This window comes from Fundulus heteroclitus, chromosome 4 (assembly GCF_011125445.2).
Source record: "Fundulus heteroclitus isolate FHET01 chromosome 4, MU-UCD_Fhet_4.1, whole genome shotgun sequence".
Classification (NCBI taxonomy): domain Eukaryota; kingdom Metazoa; phylum Chordata; class Actinopteri; order Cyprinodontiformes; family Fundulidae; genus Fundulus; species Fundulus heteroclitus.
The window spans coordinates 30,071,141-30,092,116 of record NC_046364.1 but is presented as its reverse complement, the minus strand read 5'-3'; positions in this window follow the sequence as shown (position 1 = coordinate 30,092,116).

Below are 20,976 nucleotides of genomic sequence, written 5' to 3'. Positions count from 1 at the left end.
TATGCACGAGCACAATAAACGCTGCGGACACCCCGAGACAAAATGCTTTTTCGCCACATTGTGAATGAGGATAAAAATGGCAGACGTCACGACACCTGTGCCACAGCAGCCCAGAATTGGTTCTTCAGCAAGTGGCGAGGGGCTCCAGGGACAGAGGGAGGAAATGGCTGCTGTGTTTGCTTGAGCGGAGGTTAGCGGAGGGGCACGCCGGATTCTGCTGTGGCCCAGATTTTCTCCAATCCCTTTTGTCCGATCACTCCACATTTGAGTGGCTTTATAGAGAAATTGCTTTTATTGTGTCCACTCAGGAAAATCAAAAGCAAAAAAAAAAAAAAACACCTCCAGCATCCAGTCCAGAGACAATGTTCACAAAAGCGCAGAGGAAATGACTTACGGGCCGGAATTAGGGAGTCAACAATGTGCCACTTTTGCTCTGCTTTTTCTAAGTAATATCTGGCTGTTTACGATTGAATACGTCAACATGTGTGTTGCTCCTTCCAGGTACAGTTTTTAAAGCATGATGGAAGTGCATTATGCTGAACAAAATGTGGAAACAAGACATCCCAAGAAAATAGATAAATGTCAGTCCTCATCATTTCTCACGTGAGGGCTAAAACATTAACTGACCAGGCTGGACTAGTAATGTCCCCTTTTCTCTTTCCAGCATACAATACACAATGTTGGATTACCAAAATGAGAATCTCTAATTTTTAATTCAGCGTATTGATCGTTTTGAAAAGTTGTTTTCACAAATCCCAACTTTGTTTGAAGAGTGATTTTATTTCTAAAAAAAAAATATTCAGTCCAGTTTTGACCAGGATGTTTGTCGTTGTCATGCTTCTTTCTCTTTGGGGAAAAAGAAAAACTTGGAAAGGCTAGCTTCTTTGAGATTGCACCAGCAAAATAAAAGGTTTTTAGAAATGTCAAAAGGATTTTTGAAGAATCTCTTATCCACCATGTAGTTTTTAAGACCGAGTTCCACTTGTGGGTAATACAAAAAAGCACAGAGATTTTTTTGGATTGGATTCCAAGCATCAATTCATAAAAAAGAAAAAAAAACCTGTTACAATTTTTTTTTTTCAAGCTCTTGTGCTGCTCCTGGCTCAAAGGCACCCTGGGTAGTGAGCCACAGCAGTCATATCTGAAACCACTAATGCGCTGGAAGGCACCGCCACAATGTATCTATCAGAGCCTGGATCACACCCCCTGATTTACTTAAAAGCTCCTCAAAAACTTTTAAACAAGTATTTCTTAAATTATTTGAGTTCAATATATGAATTTTACAGTTAGCATAATTAAATATGAACATGCATTTTCACATAAATGTTTTTACAGTTTTTAAACAGTTTTAATATAAAGAAACTAAGCAAGGAGACATAAAAGGAATTTTGTTTTGAAATCTTTCAAATCGGTAAATTCTGTAGATGTACTAAAAACATTCTTGTCTAAGCAGAATTATGCGTTCTGCTCCTTTACAAGAGCAGACCATACACGCAGGTTATATTACTTTTTTAGAAAACCAGGGCTTTCTCAGACGGGAATCATTGAAAAGAACATCTTGTTAGAAATGAATAATAGTTGTAGTGCAGGTAAGACATGTTGGCTTTGCAGTTGTTTGAGTTCACACAGTGGTTAAAGAAAGCAAAAGAAGGAAAAGAATAAAACATTTCTGATAATGTCTTTTCGGTATGCATTACATTTTTATACATTGTAAAATCATTGCGAAGTCCAGGTTCACACTGCAGACACGCAGACAAAGCAGGGGTATAAAATTGACGCACATTATTACACACAACGTATTCTATTCCCTTCTCTTGGATGAGCAATTTCAATGGCTCCTCTTCCATGCCAAGAGCATTTGTGAACAGAAATGACAACACAGGCTTTTACAATTTCTGTTCACTTCCTTGTTTTTTTTTTGTTTTTTGTGTGTGTGTTTTTTTTTTTTTTTGGCTTCAAGAAAACCATAAAGCGGTTGCATCTGTATGTGTTTAATGAAGTGTGCAGCTGCCACATGAGGGTTTGCGCACACGCACACACACTTCTGTGTGTACATGGTGATGGTCACCCACACATGTTCAAATGTGGGTCCTGGAAGTGATGGACCAAAGCTGAAGGATGGGGGAGGACACGCTTTGGTGTTTCTTTGTCCATGACAGTGTATTTTTTTTTTGTTTTTGTTTCATTTGGTTACTTATTCATTCATTCATTATTTGGGCACAAGTGATGCAGTTTTCTCACAGACACCAACTCCAAGGAGACAGACTAAGACAAATGCAAGAAATGCTGAATAGTAGCAACTGCAACACAAAATAATAAGAGACATCATTGAGGTGCGGTGGCAATGCAGAAGGAAGGCAGGTGGGGACAAGGGGATCAGAATTTGACAGAGAGGCAGAAAACAATACAGACATGCTCTCTTATTAATGTCTATCCAGCAGTCGATGAATCTATAAAACCTTTGTGGTGTTGCACTGCGTCCATCTTTTGCAAAGATGGTCAAAAGCCACCGGCAGATTCTTAGCAGTCATAACCTTAACAAAGGAAAAAAAAATAAGCACACAAACAAATAACCTTAAGATAGTGAGTTATTACAACAATATCTTTGTGGATATTTTTGTGACAATCTGTCAATGTCTGAGGGATGTCAAGGTAAAGATGTCGACCGAGCACAGGCTTATCCTTGGGCTTATCATGTCGAGCAATACAAATTCATTTCATATTCCTCAGAGTGGTTGTTCTCTGCAGGGGGGTTCGTGGCGCTACCTATCCCTCTCCCCCTTTTTTCTTTGATTTGGCTCATTTGAGCGGTGCGGTCCCCGGCAGCTTGTTAGAACTGCCACCTCGGTGACTCTGCCCCCTGGATGGAGAGGGGGGGGGCGTGGGGGGAGATGGGGGCGATGGCAAAGATGGAAGGGGTTCTCAGAGGGAAGTAGGGGGTTGGGTGTTGGGGACGCGAGGGTTATGGCTTGGGGAAGGGGGGTGTGGAATGATAGGTTGGGGAGGCCTACCCCAAAGCACTTTCACAAGTCACGGGTGAGCAAGCAAGGTTCAGTGATGGCAACGCAGGGAAACCTGAATTAGGCCCACCATCTACTGGCCATGCATCAGTACTGCAGAGGTACTGCTGGAAGAGAAGACGTGGAGAGAAAGCTCTCACCAAAAGCTCAAAACTCTTTCTGCCTTCTTCTAAAGGGATTTTCTAAGTAAATCTATTCATTTTAATGCCTACACAGCCACTTGGACATGACTTTCATCAAAGGGCTCATCACTTTTTATAGTTGCGTTCGGTTTGCAGACATATTCAAGAATCAGGAATCAAGAATCATTTATTCTTGAATATGTCTGCAAACCGAAAGCAACTACAAATGAATTTAGCATTAAGGTCAGCTGTAAATTGTGTTTCTGTTTAATTCAGTTTATTTAGGACTAATTGACAACAAATTTCATCTCGAGGCACTTTACAGGACAAACAGGTGCAAATCTTAGCCAGAAATAAACAATCATTCCACTACCGTCCAGTCATACTGACAACATGAAATTCAATTACTAATATATCAGCTGGAATACAACTCATCCAGGTAAAAAGTTATGCATTTAAGGAACCATAGTTGATTGTATGAGTCACTGAATTCACAGCAATCTGTCCTCCTGAGCAAGCATGTGGAGATGGTAGTAATTTGAGCGAGCATCTTTTGATGATGAAACCTAGACCAGATCCCAGTCCAGTATTATTGGCTGTTACGGAAGTTTATTTTCAATAAACAAGAAACATGTTAATATGTGCAGGGGGGAAAAATACAATTGATGTTGGTGCACACCAACAAAGAATTCAGCAATTCACTTCTAATCCTGCCTGTTGCCATGTTAAAAAATGGTGAGCAGGCGATCAGATATGCTGATATTTAAGAATTGATCTGATAGTTTTGTTCATTTAAGTGGTCTTTTGTTTAGAAGAGTGATAGGTTAGATCGACAGAAATGAATACAGGTAACAAGTAGAACTGGAAAGTAGACTAGGACCGTGAGCTGATTTGGTAAGGATGGTAGGACGGGGCTGTAGTTTGGCAACTCTCCTTTAGATGCATGCAGGGGAGCAAACACCACATACGTCAGCTATGTCTGTTATACATTACTGAAATATAAACACCTAAATGGTTTACCATACATTGGGGGTAATCCTGAAACATCTGGGATGAGGGGTATCTCTTTGACACATTTTGTGTCCATCAGAATTATCTTAGTTATTGCTTGATGAAGTATTTCTTTCCAGAGGAGAATGGTCTTTTTCCCAGTATAACTAAAACTACTCATTTCAAGAACAGCAGGAAGCTCCATAATAAGCATTCTGGGACAAGTACAACTATGTATAAATAATAATATGTCATGGCCTTTGCTTTCACCAGAATTTTGCAAAAATGAACACTCATAACAGATTTTGGTCACCTTAAACAATTAAAGGCAGAAGGCGTTACGAGGGTTTTGTTCATTTTTGTTGATAGAACTCTCCCCGACATATTTTACAAGCTCCATTAAAAACTGCCTTTCAAATGAATGCATTTGGTCTCTACTGAACACATTCTACATTGGGACCGATAAATATATAAAAATGTGTGTTATACTGTTCTTCAACCTTTCAATTTTCTAAGGTCATGCTCATTTATCACTGCATGATGTGCAGCAGAGACTGGACAAAGACTTGAATATGTAATGGCAGGCCGAGGAATAAACAGCAGAAGGTTTAAGGGTGAGGGCCAAAACATATTCAGCCTGAAGACCCGGCCTGATTAGATATCCAGATGTGATATAACCTTCCGGATCCGACAGACAACTCGTACAGCGGCACTGAGGGTTACCTGCAAAGAAGTACACGGAAATGTGGATACACGCAGAAGGAATGCGCAATCAGGAAATGTTCCCTTTTTCAGTACTTTTGAATAAAATGAAAACAGGATTTATTATTTAACCGTATAGCTGCCCTTAATCTCTTCACTCTTTCTTATGGATGATATGGATCTAATCTCATCTTCCTGCAGGCCAGTCCATTAAAAAACCCAAAAAGATGCAACTTTTCTTTTTTTTAGCAATTCTTCAGAATTTTCAGCAACCAGTTAGCATTCAAGTATTTTGAGAAAATGAAAAGGACACATCAAAGGTGGAAAATGTTGGGGAAAGACCATGATGGGTCACACATGGGCATAACAGAGAACTATTAAATAACTATCAAATATGCAGCAAGGATTGTGGTGAATTTATAATCATGTAATACTGTGCATCACAGTTAAATCAGCCCAAATATAAAAGATTGGCAAACTCTTTATTCTAATAAAATAGCATAGTTCAGTGTGCTATTGAAAAGAAAAAACGAAAATCTCAGATTAAAATTGCATGCATGTCTGCAAGTTATGCGCAGGATATAGTGGTACAGTAGCAGATTGCAACGAACCAAAGACCCATCACCTCAATCTCCCTTACTGTGTAAGAAGTTAGAGGGAATATAAAAGCTCAAAACCAATCCTTAGGGCCTGTTCTTACATTTATGATAAGAGTGTCACACCAATGTGGCATCTAGAGCATTCTGAAACCTTGCCATTGAAATTTGATATTAAATTGCATAGATCACTCAATCAAGTATAGTCACTGAAGTATAATGAGGGAGCAAAATCTTCATGTAGATCTGAAGAAGCTTTATAAATGTGACATCAGGTGACGGGGGGTGGGGGGGAGGGGGGTTGCATCTAAACCAAACTAGAACGGAGGTCCAGTTCAGTTCTCTTCAGGCACACTAACATGTAAGCCCTATTTTGTATTTGCTTTACAGTGAACATGGTTTATTTTGACAAACCGAATTAAAAAGTGAGAAGTGGCCTTCCACACAGTTTCAAACTAATCAAAAGTAAGTTAAAAAAAACTTATTGAACAAGAAGCACAAAGAGAACTATGTCTCTTTGTACTTCTTGTTCAATACTGTATATTATACAGTCCAACATAATGTACTAGTATACTGTGTCAGACTAAGACTGAACTACAACGTGACAGCATGAAAGATATATCTTCTCACCCTAGATATCTTATCCAACAATGCTCATCCTTTCTTTTCAGGCTTCATGTGTGAACAGGAAGCCAAAATGGAAGGCAGCGTTTCCAAAGGTCCCTTTTTAACCACGACCTGAGTGTTAGTGTCCAGCTTTTAGGAGACTATTAATGGGTAGTTCAAATAACTTCAAGGGGCTGGAGAGAAAGGAAAGTTAATTACAACATTGCCAATGACAGTTTTTTTCCCCCCTTTCCTGAATCTGAAAGAGTTTTTCATTAATGGTGTCAGTGAGATCAGCACTTATCAGTACCTCCGGAGGGATGGTGGAAGAGTGTGGGGGGGGGTTGGGACAATCACTGATTCTCTCACACAATTTCACCATCTAATTTCCGACCATGCATTTTGGATCAAAATTAATTTCCTTGGCTATCTAATAGATCAGAAACAAGTGATTGCTGAAGATGCCAATCCCAGCAGGCACAATGAGATCTCTCGGTGCCACTCTTGCGGAATGGATTGGGTATCCCTGTCAAAGTGGAGACAACTCACGTAGACTGCGACACAGTTCTGGGTGGGATCTCCCTCTTAATCATACTCTCATTCACTCCTCCCTTTATTTAAAGAAAAATAAAGGCAGTTGTGCTACACCATTTTTGGTGTCTAGTGTGTCTTCCTCATTTCACTCTTCTGGCCAAATACTAGTTTTATTCGTTATAAAGGAAAACAACACACTCTGCATATCTGGGGGTGCAGCAAATGTAGATTATTTCATCCAGCGGTTCCCATGACCCACTCTATTCTGCATTATACATGCACTATCTTGTAAGATTCAATGCATGTTTTCCACATGACTTCCCACTGAAACAACTAGGGGGTTGGGGAGGGGGGGATAGTTGAGGATAGCCTGAGGCATTTTTGCATACACATAATCTTTACGAGGTTTTACACTATAAAGAGTTTGAATGCACACCCAGGGTGAAAAGTGGATGAACCATGCCTACGTAAATACATTCAATGAAATACCATTACCGTTATCACGGCATGCACTTTAGCTGTAGGGGCGGTCCCTGGGTAGAGTCTGCAAGTTGGGGGCAGGGTGCAGTGGGCAGGATGGGTTAAACGGTGGTGTTGTAAAACATTTATCGGCTTCAGATAGAGCATTACATAGGTTGAACCTCATCCCCTGCCATTACAGAATTACCCTAACAGCTGCCGTTGTGTGCCCAATCCCTCTCCGCCACGTTATTGATTTTCACACCCTGAGAGACAGTGTTTCCCAAAGGGCAGTAAATTATAGAGAGTTTTACAGGGAATTACACCTGAAACAGAAAGTTTACAGGGATACAGGTGCCATGTGCCATTCTTTCACAGAGGACCGGGAGAAAAGAACCATGGAGGGTCCTATTTGTTTATTTCAATAACTTAGATTAAAGCATTCAGTCACACAGCGGCAGAAATAGAAGCGCAGCACAGTGTATATATCCACTGCTGTGACATTCAAAGAAAAAACAGGTCTATAAGAAAATGCTTCAAGCACTGTTATTTGACATTTTACCCCTATGGCTAGCTGGGAAGTGACTAAAAGAGACTGTAATAGAGGACGATGACATACAGTGCCAGGAAAAAGTGTTTGCACTCTTTGAGACATAAATAGAACCTGTTTGACAACATGAAGTGGGTCAAAAGATCTCAAAAAGCAACATATCGTGTCTTGAAGAAGTTCAAGAATACAAGATGGGAAAAAGTCACTGACATCTAGCGGTCTGGAAAAAAGCTAAAATCCCATTTTTTAAGTCTTTGGAACCTCAGTAGAACACAACGAGAGCCATTACCTACAGAACAAGAAAACACAGGACAAAGGTGGTGGTTGGCGGCGCAGCAAAACTTCTCCAAATGTGTATTGACAACTCATCCAGGAAGTCTCAAAAGAACCCAAAACATCTGAAGCACTGCATGCTTCTTACCTCAGTTTAGGTCAGAGTTAATCATTTAACAAGAAGAAAAAGTCTGGGCAAATGTGGCATCCATGACAGAGTACCAAGGCCAAAGCTACTGTGGACAAAGTAGCACACAAAGACGTGTCGCATTTGGTAAAAATGTCTTGATAATCCATATTCTGTTGTCTGTTGATGCATAAAATAAACCTTTTGCAAAGTTTGCATCCTGTGTCTTCTGGTGGTAAAGTGACAATATTTGAGAAAAAGTACATCAGACTGACAGTCAAACATCACGCTTCCTGTGGGTTTTGGGGCTGCTACACTACTTGAGGACCAGGCCGACTTGTGGCAATTTATTGAACCACAGATTTTGCTCTGGAGAAGAACATTCTGATGAAGAACACCTGGCTACGGATTCATGAAAATCAATTCAAGCGCTCTTGGATATTGGAGCATGACAATGAGCCAAATCACACCCACAATTCCACCAGTCAAGGGCTACTAAATACCAAATATAGTTTTAAAGGCCAGGTCAACGTCCAAACTTAAATGCAATTGAGATGTGGTGGCATTACTTGAAACAGGACGTTCATGTCGAAAAACATCCAATGTTGCATCTGCTTAACGGCAACTGTTGCCATAAACGTCGGCACAAGCAGTTATTAGATTTAAAGGGCGATTACATTTTTCACAAAGGGCCAGACTGACTTGAATACCTCTTCTATCATTCTCAACGAAACTGCATGTTGTAGATATTTAGATTTTCTTTGATAAGGTGTGTTTGTTAGTCCGAAACTAGTAAGTGATGCAAACAAAAGCAAAAACAAAAACAATATGTAGGGGGGGAAATACCCAGGTCAGATTTGGCACAAAAAGACAGTTGACATGCATGTCCTCTACAAGCGTTTTCATTTTAAATTCAAGTTTTGCTTAATTTACAAGCAAACACAATTATGTAAACTGGTGGCAAAAATAAACAGAACTTAATATTAGCATGGTGTGAAGTTACTTTAGTCCAACCTCCAACAGTGAATGTAGAATTGGTATGAGCAACTGCTAAAGCTCTCTGAATCCATTGTTTTTTGCCATAATGGAGATACCTTCAATATGAAAACATTATTTAACTATGTAACCACAAATTTCTGCATCCCTGAAAGGACAAACAGGTGTAGATAATGGATGGACACTGCAAACTGGAACATACTATACTGGAGTTTTATTTGATAGACAAACCCAAAGAGAGACAAAGTTGTGAAATGAAAATGTATATATTTCTGATTTTGTAATACCAATAAAAATCAGCAAGTTCTGGCCTGCATTTGTATACAACTACATTCACTCTGACCAGAAAATGTGAGCTTCCCTCGCATAAAATCCCTTTAATATGTACACCAAGGTTTGCGGTAATGTGGAAACATGTGAAAAATATTATAGAGCACCTTAGCAGGTTTTGTACATGATTTAACTTTTTTGAAAAAGTCGCTTTGTTGAGAATTCATCCTATATGATCTTCTGTAATTAAAGCCAGACAAAAAGCCTTGCAGATGGAGGTATATCATAAACTTTAATAGCCAGTGGAGGGTTCAACAGAGAGAGGAAAATCTCTAATAAATTCCTACAGAAAGAGAAATGCACAATGTTCTTTATGTAGTGTACTGTTGATAATGCACAAGGCACCATGCAGACTTTCATTCATCTTTCTCCTGAACAACCAACTCTGCAACAGATAGGTATGGTATGGTGCCAAGGGCAGATCTCTATAGGGGTGGAAGAAAGAACGGAGGAAGAAATTGCAACTAATAAAACTTCCTTACTTCTACAACACTTGGACGTATATGGTTTCTTTTCATTTGTCCGCCAGCTCCACTCACTCATAGTACGACCGGCTCTCACCACCAGCTCTCCGTGACCCCGGGATAGCCCTGCAAACATGAAAGACCCTTTATCTGTTCCAGGTGTGGCCCGACTCACACTGGGAGTGTGTGTGTGACTGAGAAATCAAGTGAGAGATGCAGATGTTTATGTACAGGAACAGATTCGAGATCCACAGGCAATTTACAAAGCTAAAACAGAAGGGCAACACAAACTCTCCGTTACGTTCAAAGCATGTGAAAGCAATAAGGCGGCTTTGTACGCCGCCCGGATCAGAAGCACCGATACGGATAGACATGCTTTCTGCAAACAGCTTAAAAAGACTGCAGCTCACTTATAGCGTTTCTGCAAACAGATTTTTAAAAAGTAAAAAAAGAAAAAAGAATCTAGCATTGCTAAATTATCTTTAAAATGTGTTTTGCAATATTGCCACAACTCTCAATGTAAGATGAAATCTTTCAAGAATACAGAGTGGCATGGAGCAGTTTGCGGCGCAGCAGTGACCTCAGCCCTTCCCCACCACCCCCCCCCCCTCGCTCTGTCTGGTTTCAGGTTAAACTTGACCCCTCACACTTGACCTTTGAGGAGCTCGGCTCGGCGCTTCTCGAGCCGACAGAGAGGCAAGGGCACAGCTGTGAGGGAGGGTCCGCGGCGGGACAGACTCCCCTCCGACAAAGGGAGAAATTCAATTGAAGCATATTAGTGTCCGAGCAGCTGAATATCACTCATTCGAGCTAACTGGAAACGTCTTTTCTCCTGTGCTCAAGGCAGCTTCCATTAACCCAGCAAAAACAGTGGGAGGGCAAGGGTTGGGCGGGTCACACAGAAAAGCTCTCTGCCTCAACTTTCCAACCACTTATCTGTGGCCCTATATTTTTAACCTCTGATGCATATTTTGTTTCTCCCAACGATTCTGTCCCGAACTGTCACACGGCCGGCGGGTTTGACGTATGAACGGTGGTCCATCACGAGAACAAACCAGTGAGCGTGCGGTTCCCCGCAGAGGGTCAAACCGAAGACAGATGCGTGGACCCAGGTGAGGCCTTTGGGTGCCAAGGGACGCTGCTCAGGACAGATTACAAATAGGACTGAGAGAAAAGGGGGAAAAAGCAGAATAAAACCTGATACTCCACAGAGATGCTCATCCCATAACTGTCACCTCTGCGGATTGAGCTGTGGCGCTAAATGAAGAGGAAGCATTGATCCACAACGTAACATCTGGTGTTTTGTAAGCATAAGAGGTTTCGCCCGAACATTGCTGTCAACGGCAACACGGAAATTTACAAACATAAAAAAAAAAATGGGAGACATCTAGCATGTGGACGCAAGTTCCCTCTGAGCTTCCTCGCGACAAATTAAAAAACAAGACCCAAAAAAAAAAAAAAAAAAAACATACTGAAAATTGGGTCTCATCTTGCAGCAACAACACACCCCCACCCCGCTATCCCCAATGTCTCTTCTCTCCACAATCAGTGTCAGAAGAAGCAGTGAGGAACGGTTTGTGAGAAACACTTATCTAGCACAGCGGCAGAGCCCTGTTCCTACACCCTTTATCTCACCAGGAGATGGAATTCAATATACAAAAACCCCATCATGCAGCAGCATCACGCCTGTGCTGGGGATAAGGGCAGGGTTGCCAGGTAATTGGTTGGTGGTGGACGAACACAAGGTTTGAGACTACCCGTGGAGGAGTGGAGATTACAGGAAGGGTAGCGCATGTGTGTGTGTGTCTGGGGGGGGGGGGTGTTAGGGGTAACAGGGAGTTACCAAGGGGGGTACGAAGGGGGGATTCTAGACAACCTTTGCCCCTCAACCCCCTTAATTTTCCCATCTACTTTTCCTGCTCATGTGATCTAGATTTGCCGTAATGTGTAGATGTGTTTACTGGTTGGTGTGCTGTTTTGTTTTGTTGTTGTTTTTTGTGGTTCTGCAACATAACAAATTACCCATACACATGACATATATATATATATATATTGTGCACCTAAATCTAAAACCCAATCCCCAAACCTGCTTTTCAAAAAAAAACAAAAGACACCACGTTGTTTCCATTAGGCAACTTTTTTATTTGCTTCTCCTCTGCACACATTCATTTACAAAACCCCCCCACATCCATGACATTTAAATTAAAATTAAAGCAGATAATGCCATGGCAAGAATTGAATATCATTATAGAGGAAAAATAATTTTGTTCCTGTGAGATAATGTAAAAGGGGATTGGAGGGTGATGATCCTGCACATTCAGTAAGAGCACCGAGAGAGGAAAAGCGAGCAGGAAATGGACCAACACACTTCTTTTTTTTTTTTTCCCCTATTTTCCAGAGACCCCTCAAGATAACAGGCATTGTAGGGGAGGTAAAATAAAAAGGAACATGTGAGAGAAAGAGAGAGAAAAAGTCATTTCTCTGATTTATTTATGATGCAATGAAGGTATGCTGAACGCATCAGAACGTGCAGCAGTGGTCATGCTGTCAGGGAAGATGAAGTGTCTTCATAGTCGACTGAGCGAAGAGCAAGGAAAAGAAAGAGGGAGAAAATTAGAGAGGGAGAGAGAGGAGGGTAGCTATACTGCAGGAGGGTGTTAACCATCTCATCTCTGCTGCACCACCGCACTCGCCACAAAATGGCTACTTTGTTCCTTCTGACGGCCGGCACCGGGAGGGGGGCCCCGTCTCAGCCGCTGCTATCTCTTCTCCCACCTCTGTAGCCTATTCTTCAACCTCAACTGTTTCTAATATTTATGGACTGTTTTTGTCCAACAGTCTGCTGAGCAGCATCTCACCTGCGCCGTTCTCTAACTAAATGGGATTTGTTAAATACTCCTAACTTTTTGAATCTCTGTTTAATGTTCTGGTAAATTACAAAACTACCTCTCAGTTCCATGATTTAATTTGCCCCAGTGGCCCCCGTCGAGAACAATACAGTTAGGCGAACAAAGACAGACTCAGGAGATCCGCTGCATGTTTGCGCGATGCTCCCAGTGCAAAAGAAGGGGTGGTTCGGCTGGAAACCAGCACCGAGTTGCCCAAATGGACAGGTTTTGATCCTAAAAGGAAATGCTTGCATACAATACAGATTTAGGCAGATATTGTGGGGGAATCAGTGCATGCTGTTTGGCTATTTAAAAAACATAGGACATGAGTTGATCTCTAGGCCAATATCACCCTCTGCAGGCAGGAAAAAAACACAATTACTCTCCACAAAAACCTCCCCTCTAAAATATTATTGAAACCTTTTAATGATTATGTTTTTGTTTTTTTCTATTTCGACCAAATTTAGGTTTGAAGACCCTTTATGGCATACAGCTTTAAATACCAAACAAACGTGCACACTCAAAAGGGAGGTGTTCAAATGATCAAAGTGTCATTGTACAAGCGAACCTTGGATCATTCAGGCCCCTCCGTTTGCCATTTCAGCTTTTTCATTCCGCCTTTATGATCATTTTTTTTATTGAACCTTTATTCATGCAGGTAGTTTCATTGAGATGAGTTCTCATTTATAAGAAAGACCCTCTATACTCATATGTGACATATATACCTTGTTATAGCCGTTAGCAGCATTATCTTGTGAGCCAAGTAAAGGTTTCATGCATGTGAAAATACGAGGCTGTACCTCCCAAGTCAAATAAATAACACTGTTTAAATATTGTGCATTCATAGCATGTAAAACATTGATCTTTTTTATACTTTTCAAAAAAATGTTTGCCCTAACTTTACATTGAATTTAGCAAAACTGAACACCTGTAGCTTTAATTTAAAGATAATCATCAGGCAATAAATCAGGGCATATCCTCAGGTATGCAAAGGAAACCTGGGCTTTTAGGACGCCAATCCATACATTCCTCAAAGTTAAAGTCTATAATTAATACTTTGTACTTTAAACTCGTAACTTATGTTTGCAATTTGGATACCTTGAGAAAAAAAAAAAAACAAGTTCAGCATAAAATACAACCATTTTTGGAAGTAACTCAACACGCCGGTCGATATGTCTACATTATCATTCTGCTCAGAAAATTAAAAAGTACATAAGCCCGATGAAAAAAGATCTACGCTTACGTGGTACCATATTTTGCTGCAGTTTATCCACCTATTGGCCAAGCACTTCTCCCTTTGTGTTATAGACGACTTTGCAGCTGAGCCTTTGAATCAACTGATGCTTTTGCACAAGCCCTCAACTCCAAGGTTATTTCTTCTGGATTTCCGTTAAGTTCTTTAAAAAGGAGCTGGCATTTGGAATACATATTATACATTAAAACGCAGTTAAATAAACTAACAAAAGTTCGGAGATCAGCAGCATCAAAGCATTCCTGGACCGGTTCAAACCACATGATGAGCCTTGTGTCTTTGTGAGCAAAAGCTCGTAGATGTTCAGCACATTTCTGAGCCCGGCTTTAGATTTTTTTTCCACAAGATTATCTTTTGGTCTTTGAAGCCCAGAACCCACCTGCTTCAATTCCAGCAGAGCTGCTCCTCTGGTTTCCAGGCTGTGGTTCCATTGGTCAAAATAAACAGCACCTATGAGCCTTACCCTGAGGGAAATTTTTCTTTATTACTGACCAAAGTCTGTGCAGAAGCCCAGCAGAGATCTTCAAAAAACCCTGTTAAATATGCCCTCCCTATGAAATATAAGGTCTTAGGGTGCATTACTAGAAATCTGATATAAATCTAACTCTATGGATAAGTCAACAACTGTCCTTGATATGCAGCGATCGTAACTTTAACAGAATTCAAGCTGAGCCAATTCAAAAGATATTGACACTGATAAATACAACTCCTATGTTCAATGTGATATAATGTATTTTTTTAAAAGAAAAAGCTGACCAAGGTTTTATGAAAAATTATTCATATTATGATAATGACAAAGTATGCAAAACAAGTTTAATTTACCATTGATGGGCAATAAAACAATACAAATTTAAAGTTTAAAAATAAGAACTTTTGGGTTAGTAGTAAACATGTTAAACATATTCCTTTAGTTTTGTATTTGGTTAGGAAGCATGTTACATTATTTTGACAACTTTTTTCTCTTTAAAGCTCATGCTTTTAAGCTCATGATATTCAAATTCAATTTCAGAACTGAAATAGAGAAATATACAAAAATACGAGGAACAAAAGGAATGAGCAAAGTTCAGAGTTCCTGAAGAGAGACAACGTTATGTGGGAATCCCAAAGTTGTACATCTTTGTGTGTTAATGTGGCATCAATGTCCATCCAAGACAAAAATGGTGACATCAAAGTCTGTCGCCCAAATTCTCCAGTTAAGAGAAAGTAATTAGGAGAAAGTAGGAAAAATATTTTCCGAGGAAAGTAGGTTGGAGACGTGACAAACCGGCACTCTGGGAAGAAATATAAAAGCTTTGCGGTGTGGTGGATGGACAGAAAAAACAACACTGTAGTGAATCAGACATCAGACTGCAGCTCTATTCACACAACCCTTACAGCACTTTGAGATACTGGCTATTGATTTAACACAGCCTGCAGTCATCAGCAGGTGCTTTATACCAAAAGAGTATTAAACAAAAATGAAAAAGCTCTGTAAAAGTATGCATAATTTTTTAGCCGATTAACTTTAAGCTAACAAACAGCTGCTATGGCTGTTTACACCCTGCTTGAGCCATCTGCCTACCGACTTATGCTTCGTACAAACATAATCTTTGTAACTAAAGTGTTAACAGTTTTCTTAGCTGTCTGTAAATTGTGACAGCTCCATTTATTACTTTCTCATAGAGGAGATCTTCTTAGGACACAGTTATTGCCTTACACACATTTACACAATGCATGTCCAGATTACATTTCGATTGCTCTACATGGTACTCGTTTCTTCTTTTTAAGAACACTATGGCCACAACTGCTTTAAAAATGTACGTATCTGCTCTAAATGTGAATAAAAATGATTTTTGTTTTATTTTTTATAAATTTTATATTTATTGGTATGTAGCAATTGCAATCTATTTCCCTATGGCTAAAAAATAAACCTGATCCATGTTTAATCGCTTGCATCAAGTATAAACAAATATTCATCCAGCAGCAAAACTATAAAACTTTAAGACTAAATAATAAGCCCACGTGCACCTGAGATGTTAAGACAAATGGATGCAAACAATTGGGCTATTTGAATGTACTTAATTTCTTTGAACTTAAATGCATGTACATGCAAGTTCAAACTCTGGAAGCAAATGAGGTTTATTCCACTGACAGGCTTTGTGTGTAAATCCTTTTGTCGTTTCGTCTCTCATGAAGTGTTGCTGTCCTGATTACCCCACAGTGCAGCGGAGAGGCAAACGGGTGAGCATCAAAGGAAATGGAGGGGGGTGGGAATATGCGAATGAGATGCTCACTGACCCTGCCACCATCACAAACCACCAGTCTGATCTAATATCCTGAATGACTGAAGGAGGGGGAGGCTTGGTCCACATCAGACCAGTTCTGCAGACATGACGCTCTCGTTCAAGCATCACACTGGTGTAATAAAACCTAATCATAGAGCATCAATAACAAAAAGGCAATAACAGCCATCGCAGATTGTTGGTGGTGTCCGTGCTGCCCTGACTTTCTATTAAATATAATTAAAACGAGCATCACAACCAACAACTATGACTCAGCCCTTTACATTGATAAGTCTTTTACATTTGATTAACATGGGATAGTAGGTGAATGGGGCAAACAAATTAATATTTGTGGCCCTGTATAATTCATTAACTAAGAAAGTCTGGCTAAACTTAAAACCAGACCCCTGTGACAAGATGACTTAAGAGATATAGAGCCCATACATTTATAATAATCATTTGGGTTCCATTATACCCCCGAATCAAATCTTACAATTAATCTGGGTAGCAATGTTGTTGTTGTTTTTTCATTATTAATTACATAATGTTCACAAGTTCTTAAAGACATAACCGAGAAACTTTAGTTAAGCACACTTCTGAAAAGTTTGCCCTCTCCTCCAACTCTTCATGTGTAAACTTTACTGAGAAATGAATTTGCTCTGCCAAGTTGCGACAAATCCAGGCCCAGAAAGCACATCGACAGGCCCGTACACCACTGCTCAGTAAAATCAGCTAAACGGACAGTAACGGCAGAGACTGACTGCATCCCCGCGTCTGCTCAGATTAAATGAGAGGCTGACGATGCTAATTAGGCAGAGTGAATTTACATCAACAAATTATGTAAGTAGCTACGAGAGTAACAAAGCGTGATACCAGTTAAGTCGCAGTTTGGCAAGCACTGCACTGCCACTTCATGCTGATGTGGCCATGGTCGATCAAGCAGAGAAGCCTCAAATGCCAATTAGACATGAGTGGGTAATTGTGTCAGGGGGGCTGGTGGCACAAGGGAGTTTGCTATAATGTCCTGAGGCACTTTGGGCTTCTATCCTTCCCTGACATAGCAAGTAACACATCTGATTACACTTAAAGGGAAGTGCTTCTCACTAGCACACACATGCATGCCCTTTGCACACAAGAGCACAAAAGAAATACAGTTTTGCTTTTTAGGACAAAAAAAATTAAAACTCTTTCTGAGAATACTGCAAAAAAAAGTAGGTTTTTAATGAAAGTAAGGGACTCGAGAGATCATTTTGCTTAAAACCAAATTAATTTATTTTTATTTACACAAAATACAATCCCATACAAAGCCTTCAAGTAAAATAAATTGTACCACCATGGCTTAAATCGGCACTAAAACACAGTTCAGCCCATTTAAGGTTTGACACCTTAGATTGAAAAAAAAAAGATGCTAAAGAAACCTTTTCAAACTGTTTAATAAAAAATAAAGGGGACGTATCAAGCAAAATCCACCTTTTTATCCCTTAAATTCATTTTGCTGTGTACCTGGAGTTTCTATAAATGCAGAAAATTTTAATGTAGTCCAGGAGTTGCACAGATATCTTTATTTTCTTTTTGGGTCACATTTTTTAAATCGTTCAGTGTTCTCCATTTTCCATTACATTTTTCGAATGATCACATCACAGTATTTACTGTGGAATGGCTAAACAAGGTCATGGACTTCCAGTTTACTAGTCTCGCAAATCCAAAATTTTTATTCCTCCAAGTGATTTGGTAGTCGAAAACTGAAGGATGCCGAAACTACAAGTGGATAAGCCATCGGTCGTTCATTACACCATACCCCTGCATACTCCAAAAATGGCCGATAGGGTGAAGTGGAATGCTCTACAACTTGGAGGTGGTGGGGTGTCGAGTGCCCCCTTTAGATCTAAAGAGACAGCACCAAAACAAGTAAAAATTTGGTGATGGGGTTATGCTGTTGGAACACATTTCTTTAGCAGGAATGGGAAGCTTGTCGTAGCTGATGGGAAGGTGGATGAAACTAAATTCTGGAAGAAACATGGTACAGGCTGCAAAAGGCTTGACAGCAACCCTAAACATACAGGCAGAGCAATAAATTAGAATGACACAGTTTTAAAGGGGCCTAGTCACGTAATATGACTTTATGAATTTCTACGGCAGTAGCTCACTCTGGTTGCATACAAAGGTTTTCTAATTAAATCACACCCTGTTGGCTTATCATATGTCCTTTGTGTTCTGCACTTTGCTTTTGCTCTGTTAGTAAATAAAATGCTTTGGTTTACATTTACCCTAACAAGACCATGTGATCGGAAGTATGATATTGCACATGCAAGCAGTAAACAGGGAGAAGCAATGGAGCCGAGCGAGTCAGCAACGCCCTACTGAGGTGTGAAAAGAAAGAGGTTGATGATTGAAATACATGACTAGGTCCTTTAGGTCCAGACCATCCACAAGGACTAATCTTGAGCTACTTTGAAGGAAGAAGGGGTAAAGATTTGTGTCTTTAGCTGTCCAACACTGATAGCAACAAATGCCAAAAGGCTTGCAGCTACAGTTAAAGGTAGTCCCATATCACCTCATCGCCATTTTTCAGGATAAAAAAAAAAACTAGAATAAAAAAGTGATAACATGCAAGAGATCAAATGTGCTAGTTTCAAAATCAGTCCAAAATTCACATTTTACTGTGCTGTTTTCGAAATGTTGTTTTTAATGACACATTTTAGCATAATGTGATTATGTAATGTTTTGCCACATCAGTGTGCACTGATTATCAAATAGTTTTACTTTTAAATAACAATGGAACACAATGAGAGAAAACCCTTGATGGCCAAGGATAATTTTAGTCTGCTAAAAGCAAAGGACACCAGCTCTCTTCTCTATTCTGAAGCTTTACTGGTTTCTGTCATGCCCTGGAGTCTTTTCTTTCCCCTTCACTCTCGCAGCAGGTCTTGATAACCCGGGATGCCCACCCACATTTCAGCTATCTAGGCTGCTCTTGATTCTAATTAGCTCAGACCAGTCTTATGCCTCTGTAAATCCCTGCATGCGAAAGGTCTCATGGTAACATTCTTTCACCTAATGGCTGCACAGCGAGGGGCATTTTCAACCACATTACCTCTTACTGAGTTACGATGTCCCATTGTTCCAAATAAGACAAATTTAATCGATCCAGTCTATAAAAATCCCTGTGCCACTGTGAAAGCCCTACTTCCTGGGCTTTTTTATTTATTTATTCACTCTGGTTTCCCCCACCATGGAGAGTTAAGCTCCACATGAAGCACGAGGAAATTAGTTTTACTCCAAACCTTGCTGAAAAAAAAAAAATGGAAGGATGCCGAGAAGAAATTCAAAGGTTTCAAAATTAGATCAATGGTCCCAGCAATCAATCAAAGCAAGGGTTCCTTGGGTGTCAGCCTTGGTTGTAAGTTCAAAATGAACCTTTTAAAACAGCAGGTGCAGAGTCCACTCTTAAGTGAATCATTCAAGAGAGACTTAAGCTGTGAGAAAAGCTTTGGGGGGAAAAAATGTTGCAGACAAAAAAAAAAAAAAAAAAAAAAAACAAGCGTCACCAGCACAGTGGGTTTTTTATATTATATAATTTATGTTCCTTGTGTCTTTTCTGACACACTCTGTACTGAGTAAAATGTGGAATACTTTAAAGGGCGATAAGGATTTCCAATTTCACGGTCAGATTAGCAAAGATGAGTTCTATATATGCTAAACAGAACTGGTCAAACTAAGAGTATGTCCAGCAAATACAGCTGTTTTAATTTTTCTTTTTTTTTCTTTTTTTTTTTTTTAAAGGAAAACTTTTCCACAAAGTAGATCTAAAAAGTATATTTGTGGCCTGACTTTCAACCACCGTACACCTAATCCTGTTACCAAGCGCTAAGGATATTAAGCTCAGCATAATACTTAAGTGATTAACTAAAATAAATACTATATCCTGTGTAAATGCTGGGGATTGGATTGAGCTGAACATTAAAACACTGGCCTTGAACTCGGCTGCTGAGGAGGGGAAAAAATGTGATAATAAGGAGAAAAACGGTGGATGAATACTGAAGCAATCCTACCAACAGAGTGCTCCCACCATGAAGGATTTAACCATTCCCAGCAGCTAGATAAACCCAATGTTATATTGCAGGGCACAGGGTGGTGGTGTATGCAGTTTGTGGTTCTGGTGAGATGTGTGTTCAGAAGGGGGCATAACCCCCCGTCTGTTCAATAAATTCAGTGTCAGGGTGCATAATTGGTCCTGCGTTTCTTTTTTTAAACCTTCTGAAACACTTCTGTTAATCTGATTTTACAAATAACTGCTCTTTAAAAAGGAAAAGAACAGTGTTATTTTATATTAAATTTTATATTAAAATTGTTGCTCCATTTTTTTTTTTATTGAGGAAATTAAGACTCAAAAATGTAACTGTTTAGCTTTCAATTAGCACATTCCTATAGCAGCAATAAGCGAAATCTCACCACTAGGTGGCTTACCACACATCTTGTAGACTAAAACAAGATGTGTGGTAAGCCACGCCTCTCTCTATCTCCAAAATATAAGCACCAGCTATCCATTTTAGTTTTACTTGTCAAAGAAAGAAAGCCCTGAATGTACGCGAGGATCACAGTGGGCAGTGCCACTACCCGATCTGTACAAGTAGCACGACCGGTGCCATCATTGTCGTTGAGTGTGCTTTATTAGTTTAAAAAGGACCAGAAAAAAATATTTCCATCCATTCCTACAAAATGCTATTGTTCTCTTAATAACAACTGTCATAATTTTTGTACAAAAAATATATTGTATTAGAAAATAACTTGAGTGAGCTGTAATGC